Source organism: Drosophila miranda, assembly GCF_003369915.1.
Source record: "Drosophila miranda strain MSH22 chromosome Y unlocalized genomic scaffold, D.miranda_PacBio2.1 Contig_Y2_pilon, whole genome shotgun sequence".
NCBI classification, from domain to species: domain Eukaryota; kingdom Metazoa; phylum Arthropoda; class Insecta; order Diptera; family Drosophilidae; genus Drosophila; species Drosophila miranda.
Genome location: NW_022881614.1, coordinates 14,420,727 through 14,432,394, shown reverse-complemented (window position 1 = coordinate 14,432,394; position 11,668 = coordinate 14,420,727).

Genomic DNA, 11,668 nt, shown 5'->3' with positions numbered 1-11,668 from the left:
CCGACCTACTACGGTTCCTAATAAGGTTCCCCCAGCCCAAGCTCATCTGCAAGAAATTGCTCATATTCCCGGTCCAACGAGAGAACAAAATCTTGGACTTCAGCGACGGAGAAGTGGTGGCCGAATGCGAGAACCGAGTACTCAACATCGGGAGCTGCGAACCCAGCGTCGCCGCAACGTTTTGCAGGGAGCGACGAGTAATTACCTGCGCGCAACAACTAGTAGCGGGATCCACCGCACGCTGCGCCACGCTACCCGGACATCTGGACCCGATAACGGTAGTCGACCACGGCACGATCATCATAAACGACGCCAACGTGACCGTCATCGACGACGCGGGGGCCACCCACGACATCGCGGGGACATACCTCATCTCGAACTCCAGCCGAGTCACATTGAACGGCAGCTGGTACATCAACCACTTGGGCGATTCCAAGAGGAAAGCGGTAGTATCAGCCATGTCCCGAGTCAACGTGACGGAGCACCACGAGAGGCTCAGCTTACCGTTCCTACGTGAACTAAGCCTGAAGAATCTCAACCACATCGACGACCTGCACGACTTACTGACGGTGAAGAGTATGTCATCCTACATACTCACACTCGTCACCGTCATTCCCCTCTGCGTCGTCATCGGAATATTATACCGCCGCCTCAACGCAAAGGCGCCGGAACAGAACGCCGGTACAGCAAAAGGTAAAGAGAACGGCCAACAACCACCGATCGCACCGCCCCGCGCTCCACCAATCACGATGACGCCGCCCGCAGGCAACACGACGACGCCGGCCAAGCCAGGGGCCAGACTATATCAATCCCCCCCTCCGACGAAGCAACCAGCGAACACCTCCGCCGGACCGCGAACAACGATCAACGAGGTCTAAGAGACTGTCCGGCGCCAACCCCCAGAAGACGACCCCAGCAATGAAACCACGGAACACGAACCCAACCGAGGCGAAGAAGAGAGGGAAGAAAAGAAAACGCACCCATCAGCAAACGGAATCGGGAGCGCCGTCGAAACGCCCCGAGGATCCAATTACGCCACGAAACCGCTGACGAAGATCCACACCCAAAATACACCGCTAAAAACTCCGCCGACAAAAGCCATCTCCGCAACGTCAGCTTAAATCCTCGTTAAATAGCGCCACCTCCGATCCTAAGGCCACCAAAAGAAAACTAGCCGCCGCAATGAACGACGCACCTGAAGACTACATCGAGACGAGTGAAATCGTCGACCTCACAGGGGACACCGACTCGGAGAGGTCCGACACCCACGGAGAGCGAGACGTCGTATGACAGCAGCACGGACAGCGGAGACGAGCCCGCCACAGACTCAGAAGACGAGGAGACACCCGAAACTCGGAGGTAAGACCCACCGCCGCACGCCCCACGCACGAGTCCTCGTAGCTCTCGCCGGGGAAGAAAGGGGAGGGTGTAACGAACCTAAAAGGTTTCGATACAATCCGTCCCCCGACCTATAATGAGCGCATCGCACCGCACCCCACGACCAGCCCCCCCACCGCAAGCAACCACCGATCAACACGCGCCAACTCCATAACGCTGACCAAGGACATCAGGTCACGCGGATTTTCCCCACTCCAGGCCAAGCCATCGGCCAAGTGCGGTCTTTCGGGTTCATCAACTGAGGAAAGATGACGCCGCGAAAATCTGCGACGATCACCAAGAACGGCAAAGTGCACCCCGACGCGGAAGTGCATTTTCAAACCCGCAGACCCAGCAATACGGGCCTATAAAAAGACAACGACGAGAACCCAGAGGCAACTTACGCAGAAACCCGTCTCAGAGCACGGACGTGGTACCAAGGACTTACGCAGAGACTCAACCCGGAGTACAGACGCGGTACCCGGAACTCACCAGAAGACATCGGCGCACAATTTAAAATAAGTTCATTTAAACCGCTAAGAAATACAATAAAGTGACAAATTATTAAAGTAAAAACACCCGATTGCGTAAGTTCACCCCAATTAGCCGAGGCACCGACTCCACCCCACTCCACGTCCACATACACCGTTCGATACACAACGCTAGCAACGCCCGCCCAAGCCCCGATCCATCTACTCTACGATAGGCCACCCCCGAAATTGTGTATCAGATATCTTTTGGATTGCAATTGCAACATTTCATTGAGGCGCTTCCCTCTCTAGTCCTGAGCTCTCTGCTCTGCGAATATGTTGGCATGTTTATCAGCACCCGTCCGGGTCATTGACTCGAGTTTCGCCTCGTGGTGCTTGTGCGTACGAATGCATCTTCTTAGAGAGCGGGGGGTGCGTAATGAGGGCGGCAGAGGGAGCGGCCACATTCGGCGCGAATAAAATGAACCGTGTAGCTTTTCCGCCATCCCGCGAACGGAAGTCCATAAATAATGTGTGCTTGGGTGCAAGAGTGTGTGTGCGTGTGTTTTGGGTGCGCCTCTTTCTCACCCACCCAGACCGCGACCGAGAGTCATGAGCCAGCTGGAAGGTCCCTTTCCCAGGATCCTATCGTAACCCTGCATCAGACAACCTGCATCTTTGCGGTGCATGGCGGGGTCCCGCAGCTCAGGCGCGGCTATCAAGCCACGTCTTTGTCCTTGTCCAGGATCCGCGGCGTTCCCACAGTCAGCATCAACAGAAACAACGAAAACTATTGTCTGGTCGAGGTCGACTATCGAGTATTTTTATATCAAAATCGAAATCAACCGCCGAAAGTTCCAAAGAGACTCCGAAAAGTCAAAGACCCAACAATAGGGCCCAAAGGCAGAAAACGAAGGCATGGCCAGTGGCTAGCTCAGGCAACGGATAGACAAAGTCAGAAATCGCTTAAGGTTATAACACATTGCAAACAATGGCCGTGAAAATGGACGGAGTGAGGATCGTAAGCCGGGAAAGGGGAAAGGGGAACGTGGAGCTGTGCTCGAGCACGGGGACAAGTGTCGCGACCACGATGAGGGTAAGAATAAACGAAAACCTGTTTCTTGTATCCCTTTCTTCGAGACAGCCTGTACCTGAGACCGACCTGTTATGGGATGGGACGGGATGGATGCCCAAGACAAACAGCAAAAGTCACATACTCCAAAACAGACGGCGGACAATGGTCCCAAAAGTCAGTGAGAAAACCTTAGCCGAAGGAGAAGAAAGAAGGAAATGGAAAGGTCCAAAGGAAAACATAAGGGACGGGCCCGGGCCCGGGCCCGAACGGACGCACTGCGAGTGCACATTCTCCACTATAAAATTTATTCGCATTAATCGCCGTCAGAGATAAAAAATGAACGAAGAATGGTCGAGGACGAGGTCGTGGAGGGGGGGACGCAGACAGAGGTCCGACATTGGGATGATAAGGCAACATTGACACCTTCACCGGGGACTGCGGGCAGGTAGTCCCATTGGCATTGTTGGCATCTTCTGATTGCGTGAGTGCCTCGCTTCCCTCCTGTGTTCCTCCTATGCGTTTTCTGGACTAAAGAGAAAACAATTTGCAGTTCGAGTTCGAGTCTTAGTCAAGGATCTGTGCCGAGGACAGGACTGTAACCTGGATGTACACCTTGCCGGGCATCGTTTCTATTTCTGGTTTGGGCCTGTCCCAGCTCGTACTCGGCGGGGGAGTGGAGTGGGTGGAACGATGAGGATGACGGGGGCGGAAGTACCGCAAAGTAGAATGAAGCGTATGCGTGTGTAATTAAGTGTCGCAAAAAGACTCAGGACGGAGGACGGAGGCTGACAGTGGCTGGTGTGGGCGTGTCTGTATCTAGTACACGTGATACGAGTATATCTTTGTATGTGTAAATAGAAAAAGCATGTTGTTGTTGTACTCCTGGTTGGATGAAGCTCTCCCGGCCGACGGGGGTGGGTGGGTGATAAAAATGTTGATGTAAATTGCAAAAAGCAGTTTTTGTCCCGTTGCCACATTTCAGTGAGGGGGCGACGAGTCTATGCCCGTAACGCGAACGGGGGTGGGGTGAAAGTGAGAGTGAAAGTGAAGTGGTGCAAAATATTAGACAAGGGCTGTTGCCTGTGGGTGGCACGGTGGGTGGGTGGATACGCTGGAGATGGGGTGGCTCGCTGGCTTTGATGTGACATTGTTTGCTTCAGTTTTCCGTTATAATAATGGAGCATCGATGCGAATGCTCAGCTTTAAGTCGGCCAGCACAAAACAGGCCAGGAGCGTAGGCAATCGTCAGCAGCCAGGACAGTACCGATTATGACAAGAAAAAACTGCTCCAACAGCTTTGACCAACCGAGATAGTTCAAATACACCTGCAGACTCCAAAAATGGAGTTACCATCTCGATCAAGCCCTTGACCACGCTCCAGCGATGGCAAAAAGTCTCCACGGATATCATATGTAGTCTCCAGATAAATCCCCTTAATATATTCCATTAATTGCAATAGAGATCAGTGCGAGGAGTCATTGACACATCCGAATGTGCAAAGGAAGGGAGATGTGAATGCAACATCGAATATCGTTGATCAGAGATCTCGGTCCTGGGATCTCTGCTGTCTTTGCCGCGATCACGTAGCCGGCAAATTTTCAAGAAAAATATGCAAATTTTCCAAGGTTCTCACGATCGAGGAGACGATGCGACCAGTGTACCTGACACCCAGCAGTTAAATTAGAGCGAAGATCCCGCAGATCAGGCAGATCTCGCATCTCTTCGGTGGCAGCAGAAAGAGTTTTCCACAAACAGGAAAATTTGCATAAGGTTTTCACTTGGCGAAAATAGGGTAAGAGATGTCCTCGCAGCCCCCCCCCCCCCCCCTCTCCGTCTCCGTCTCCCCTCCATCTCCTTTCATTTCTATGATTCCTGATTTGCACAAGATACCTCGAATTGCGAAACTGCCAAAAGAACCTAAATGGAAACGAAAGTGAAAATGAAAATGTGTAAAGAAAAAGGAAAACAGAGACAGGCGGCCCAGACAGGGGTTAATTATGCGCACAGTGGACGTGGACGGCACCTCGCCGTCCCAGCATGCCGACACGCTCGCACACCTGAGTCCTGGCAGGGGGTTGAACAGTGAAGAGAGACAGCAAGAGCCACAGCGACGCTCATTTGCATAAGGTCCACATGAGATGTGCATGCAATTTACTTGGTTAAAAATTATGTAAATTATGCGTGCAAAAACCACCGAACGAAACGTTCTCACGCTCTCAACTCCTTCGGCGGTGTCCTGGACGTATCCTTTCCCTTCCATTCCTTTCATTTCCTTGCCCATCTTGGGGTGCGGTGTTTGGGTTTCTGCACACGAGGCTACAAATAAATTTTGATCGATTTTCATTAAGGTCTCGATTGATTTGCATTTACATATTCCTTGGCTTCCTCTCCACTCCCTTCCCGGAGATTCTCTTGATTGGGTTGAAAATTATGCAAATTACCAAACAAATCCTTTCTTGGGTTCGGACCCAAGATCGACAGCGGTGGACAGTGCATTTCCTGAGGGTTTACCATTCCAGTCCCTTCCCGTTTGCCATTTTGTGCGTTTTGCAACAGTTTGCGAGATGATTCGCTTGCCAGGAGCTCCTCCCACCGTCGAGCTGCCACCACCGAACCGCCAAACCCGCAACCCCTGAATCCCAGGCGGGGAACTGCCACAAACTTTGCAAAATCGCCAATGCGATTCGCCAAAACCCATCGCAGAGTCATTCCATGTTGCAAATTGCAAAGGCCAGCCAATGCGAGGGCCATTCGCTGCAGATCCATGAGCAACACCACCATGTCGAGTAGAGCCCTCCGCCTGTCGCTCCGTTCCCTGTTCCCTCCTCTGTTCCCGGCAGGAAAATATGAACTTTGGTGCTGCCACTGCCGGGTCAGAGCATAAAAAACCCGCAAAATGAGGGTTGTCTCTCGTAAAGTACTTATCGAAAACACCCCAAAGCCGACCCTCCCCTCTCTTCGACAACGAAACACACACACAAACGCACGCACACACGCACACTCTTGCATTATTAAAAGTGGATTGTGCGTTACGTGTACCTTGTATCAGGCAATTTCGCAGCGGCAGCGTTAGTGACAGCGGCCACATGCAAATTTTTTGTCGTCGCTACCCAGGGGTTGAATAGGAATTAGGAAAAAAAACCGGAAAACTTGGCCAAAGCCAAAACCAAGCTGCAATACTGGACGGGATAGAGCCAGACGCCGTAGAAGAAGGGTTGCCATTGCAGTGGCAGAAATAACAAGTCCTTCCCTCAGAATTCTCCAAGCAACTGTAAACATCCAAATATGTATTACATTTTACCCGCAACGATCCCTTCTGTTTAACAATCCCCTAGAATCGTGGACAGGCTTTCCTTATCACACTCGGATCTGCAACTGTCAATTTTCATATGGAAACACACCAAGATTGAGGAAACACCCACAACAAACATTATCTTCTCTTCTATCATATTTGGCATAAATTACACGCCGTACGCCATATCTGTCGAGCCGTGGTGGTGCCGGGGAGCTATCCCTCGGTTTCGTTTTCGGTTTTTTGTGCAGCACCGCCATAAACAAGGCGAAAGGAAAATAAGGCAACCAGGGGAAATGACAACAGATATGAAAATAGAAATACACGCAGTCGTCGCGCTTCACACGCGCAAGGATCTCGAAAAGGATCCAATTACAAAGAACGTTTGAGAACTGAGAACTTTGACTTGAACAAAGCAACACACACACAAAAAAGACCGAAAAACTAAAAAACAAAACCAAAAACTGTTTGAATTTGTCGCGTTTTGATGCCATTCTCTTGGTCCTGGGTCCATTGTCTGGACATGGAGAGCGTGTGTCAGTCACTCGAGTCGCTCGAGTCGCTCGAGTAGGGGCTATCGATCCTGGTTTCACTTTCGTTTGGTTCGCTCCGGTCTGAGATCCTTTTCGTCATTGAATGCTGGTCCTGCTGGACGAAACGAGGGAGAGAGATAGAGTCAAAAGGCAGAGGCAGAGGCCGACCATTGTTTTGACTTATTGACCTTTGCGGGCTAATTGGACACATTCAATGAGCTACATTAGCGAGATACATTGAATAGGCTGGCAGGGCAGTTATGCAATCAGCCCAATGGAGCGTTTCCAGCATATGAATGCCTCGGGCAGGAAAACTCGTGATCTGGCCGTTCAACGTGCGTTAATGTTGGTGTAGGGCCGCCATATGAGGCATGCAACAAATCGACTCCAAATTTGTATGCACGACAGCATGTGTGTGTGTATCCACAAGTACGAGTATCTTGTGTTTTTACCAATTTCCCCTTGCCATCCATAGCAAAGATGGCGTCGTCGGGCACATCATGCACTTCCTCTCCGCCTCCTCCCACTCCTCCTCCTCCTCCACCACCCCACCTCCTCACTCTTCTACACCCAACATTAGAGCACTCTTGGCATTTTATTTTTCTTTTCGCTCCCTTCTTCTTCTTCTTCTGCTTCTTCTCTGTTTTGTTGACATTTCCAAAAATGTTTTATCGCGCTGCCGTCGCTGCAGTTGTTGCTTTTGCGTTTGCTGTGGATGCCACGTCTGTTTCAATAATGGGTATGTGCATGTGTGTGTGTGTCTGTGCAGTGCGTTTTCCCGAAATTAAATGCAACATTACGTCGACTCACTGCCGCTTGCACTCAACGAGGAATGGAAAAGCGGTAGGAAAACGAGAAAATAGAAACAGAAAGAGAAAAACACACATTTTGGAAGACACGCACACCAAACGTGCAATTGCTGGCGATTTCCGGCTGCACAGCACCCAAGCCAAACGGCAGAGAACGAGAAGTGGTGACTGTACCACCCGATCGCAGTGGAATTTTAACGACCTTCAAGCTAAGACTAATACCATTCGTACTGCCGCAAAACACTCAGAGACGAGTTCATGGAGATTTGCCTGCACTCGAAATATCCTCTGACAGTGATGTAATGCAGCCAATCTCAACCATATAAATGCCTCTGTGTGTGTGGCACTTTGATTGTAATTAATGAGCCGCAATATTTATTTAATAGCAACGAGAAGGAACGACACTTGGTCTCCGTCTCCTAGAGCACTCAAGGATCGCTCTAATGGCCTGTCACTCAACTGCAACAGCAACAGAAACAGCAACAGAAACAGTCACTGCAACTGCAACTGCAGCATCAAGACAATTGTCTGTGTTAGACCAAGCGGACAATGCAAGACAATTTCTCGGCCACTTGTCAAAATAATTTGCTCCTCGCTTGGGCTGGGATGGGTAGTCGATAGTCGGATACCTGCCGTGCAATTGTTGACTTAGTTGGACTCCCACCAGATAATGATGAGATGGGAAATGTGTGAGAATTTCTTTGGCAATCCGAAACAGAGGCTGTTCAAAGAGGTGGGAAGGGTGGAGATAGAGATGGAGGTGGAGGTGGCGGTGGAGGGGGGGTTACTTTTGGTTAGGTACAGCTCAAGGCGAACCCTAGTCTCGGTTGTAGTTGTAGATGCAATTAATGCGATTATGAATATACCCGCTCCCCACAGCCTTTCCTACCTTTCCCCCCTGATGCTGCGACAAGTGATCACGCAGTAAATTCTCTTAAAATTATCACCTGTACAGTGGATTCGGGGAATCAATGGTTCAATAACCCAACAAAAGAAAACCAGAAGAATGACGAGAAATTATGGCACACACAAAGAGACAGAGGATGCGGACGAGGGACGAAGGACAAACCAAAGCGAATGCACAAATTGATTGCTGCTTCTGTTGCAGGGGCGAAGTGGAGGAGGGCGATCGTCATGCGATGCATGCAACAGGATACACACACGCACACGCAAGGGCACAGGGACGCGCATGCGGGATGAAATCCCTGGGAAAAGTTAACTTTTTGATTCGATTGGAGAAGGAAAAGAATCACACGGAAAAGTCCCACGGATTGAGGAAAAAGGGAACATTTTGCAAGTCAGTTGGTGCGCAGCAGCTGAACTGCAGCAGGTTGCCTGAGGTTGGGGCAAGATGAAAAAGGATAATAAGGCACAACAATAGTCCGGGGCTGAATTGGCTCCGCGATTCCCTGAGATTGTGGTTCTGCGTTCTCGACGTTTACTCTACGCGTATCTTTACACATGTCACCTGGAACTCGCGGGTTCGCAGCCCAACTAGATCTCGCTATTTCATACGTATAAGAGAAAAGCTATCAAAAGCCCGAACTTTTGGCAAAAGCTTATTTTTGCAGTGTTATCTGGAACTAGCTGTTTGCGTCTGTGGTCAAAACGAAACGTCATAGTCAGTAGAAGAATCGAGTTATCACACTCAACAAATTTGATATACGAGTGTGCTTGCCTCGACCCCTATTGGCAGGTCATTGCACATTCATCGTCAATTCGCTGAAATAGAGAGTATACGAGTGTGATCATCAGCAGCAAAATGTTAAATAATTTAATCAAAGGTCCAACTCAAGTCGGAGTGTGTCGTGTTCTTCCTCTCTTAGTTTCGCACACAGATCAGAGCTCTCTCCAGAAAGCTTTCGGCTTGTGTTCTATTCTTCTGACGCTCTCGTTCCCACTGCTGCTCCCACTCTCTTCTCCGCATGGACAGAACTAGCCTCACCGCGTGTCTGTGCTAAAGTCTGCCACTCACTTAATATTAGCTTTCAAATGAACAGAACACGGTTTCAGAGGAACTTTAGTTTTTGCGCAAAAATGGCGATTGAAGCTGTGCCAAGAATAGGCAAAATACCCGCTCTCGCACACTTCGGTAGCCTCGGCACGAACACAGGCACACCTACTCGGAAAGCTTGTATGTGAGCTTTTTGTTTTGCTCATTTTGTTGTCTTGTTATACCCGATACTCAAAATGAGTATTGGGGTATATTAGATTTGTGGTAAAAGTGGATGTGTGTAACGTCCAGAAGGAATCGTTTCCGACCCCATAAAGTATATATATTCTTGATCAGCATCAATAGCCGAGTCGATTGAGCCCTGTCTGTCTGTCCGTCCGTCCGTCCGTCCGTCCGTCCGTCCGTCCGTCTGTCCGTCTGTCCGTCCCCTTCAGCGCCTAGTGCTCAAAGACTATAAGAGCTAGAGCAACGATGTTTTGGATCCAGACTTCTGTGATATGTCCCTGCTACAAAAATATTTCAAAACTTCGCCCCGCCCACTTCCGCCCCAACAAAGGACGAAAATCTGCGGCATCCACATTTTTAAAGATACGATAAAACCAAAAACGCAGAATCGTAGAGGATGACTATATGTTCTAGAATTCAACCAGATCGTATAATTATTATAGCCAGAATCAAGAAAACAATTTCATTCTTTCTCGCTCTGTCTCTCTCTAACACACAGGTTTCATGGTCGGTTTTGCCAATTGCAAAATATGAGTTCAAGGATCTCAGAACCTATAAGAGCCAGAGCAACCAAATTTGGGATCCACACTGTGATATCGGACCTTGACCGTTTCGTGTCCAAATTTCGCCACACCCCCTTCCGCCCCCGCAAAGGACGAAAATCTGGGGCATCCACAAATCTCAGAGACTAGTATCCGCACTTCTGTTAGATCTCACTATAAAACGTATATCTCAGAATTTCGCCCCACCCCTTTCCGCCGCACAAAGGACGAAAATCTGTTGCATCCACAATATTGCACATTCGAGAAAACTAAAAACGTAGAATCATAGATAATGACCATATCTATCAGATTGCTGAATCTGGATCAGATCGGATCATTTTTGTAGCCAAAAGGAAGAAATCAATTTGCAGTGGCTACGCAGCGCCCGACGTCACGCTCAGACTGATTTTCTGTCGCACGCATTCTTTGTCGTGTCGTTCAATATTAGCGGCGTCTGCCGGAGGAGAGCCATACTGACTAAGTATCGGGTATAACTGTAGAGTTGCGGTGTCCGCAGCAACTCACAACGTTCCCCCTCGTTTTTTTGTTTTGTTTGTGTGCAAAAAATGGCCTCTGATTGGTCGGATTGCGAATTTCGTGAAATTTCGCGAACTTCGGAGCGAATCGAAAGCTTGCACAAAAACTCGACTGCCGCTCGGCTCCGAGCGGGAGAGAGACTCTCTCCCGAGAAGAGAGTAAGCTTGTTTACGTCATTTGTTGTTGTTTGCGACTAGTTTTTTGCGTGTTATTTTTTTTGCCGGCATTTTGCTCTTGAATTTTTGTTTTTGCAGCATTTCAAGTTCAAGTTTAGGGAATGCTCTGCCTGGCATTGCTGTTGTTATTCCGCTAACCGGGCTTTCGCACGCGTATCTATGTATCTATGAGTGAGGCAATGTGCGTGCGTGTGTGTGGGTTCGGTAGGGTTCTGGTTCTGGTTCTGGTTCTGACGCAACTTGTGGTCGCTTTGCACCGAGAGGAAGTGCTTGTGCCCTTTCTGCACACATTCCATCTTCATGCATTTGGCATTGGACGCACTGTCCTTCCGTGTAGTCACGTAGCAGGGTGGCCCTGGCCCATTGAATTCTCGTTTTCGTTGTAAACAACTCGAGAACCTGAAGCTCCAAATACGATTAATTTACTATTTTTACGCCAGCAACAACAGCACACACAGACAGCAATTTGCTGTAAACAAAAATTGTGTAATAATAAAGAGTGTGACCCTGAAAAGCGCTCGACAGATAAACAAAACAAGCCACCAACTGGCGATTTTTTCTGCTTCTGGTTCAGCCTCGGCTTCGGTTATGATTTCGATTCTGTTTTTTATTTGCAAAATACTTGCGTTGACTTCACTCTAATCGTGTGGCGCATAAGGGCCGAACTGATAATTCTAT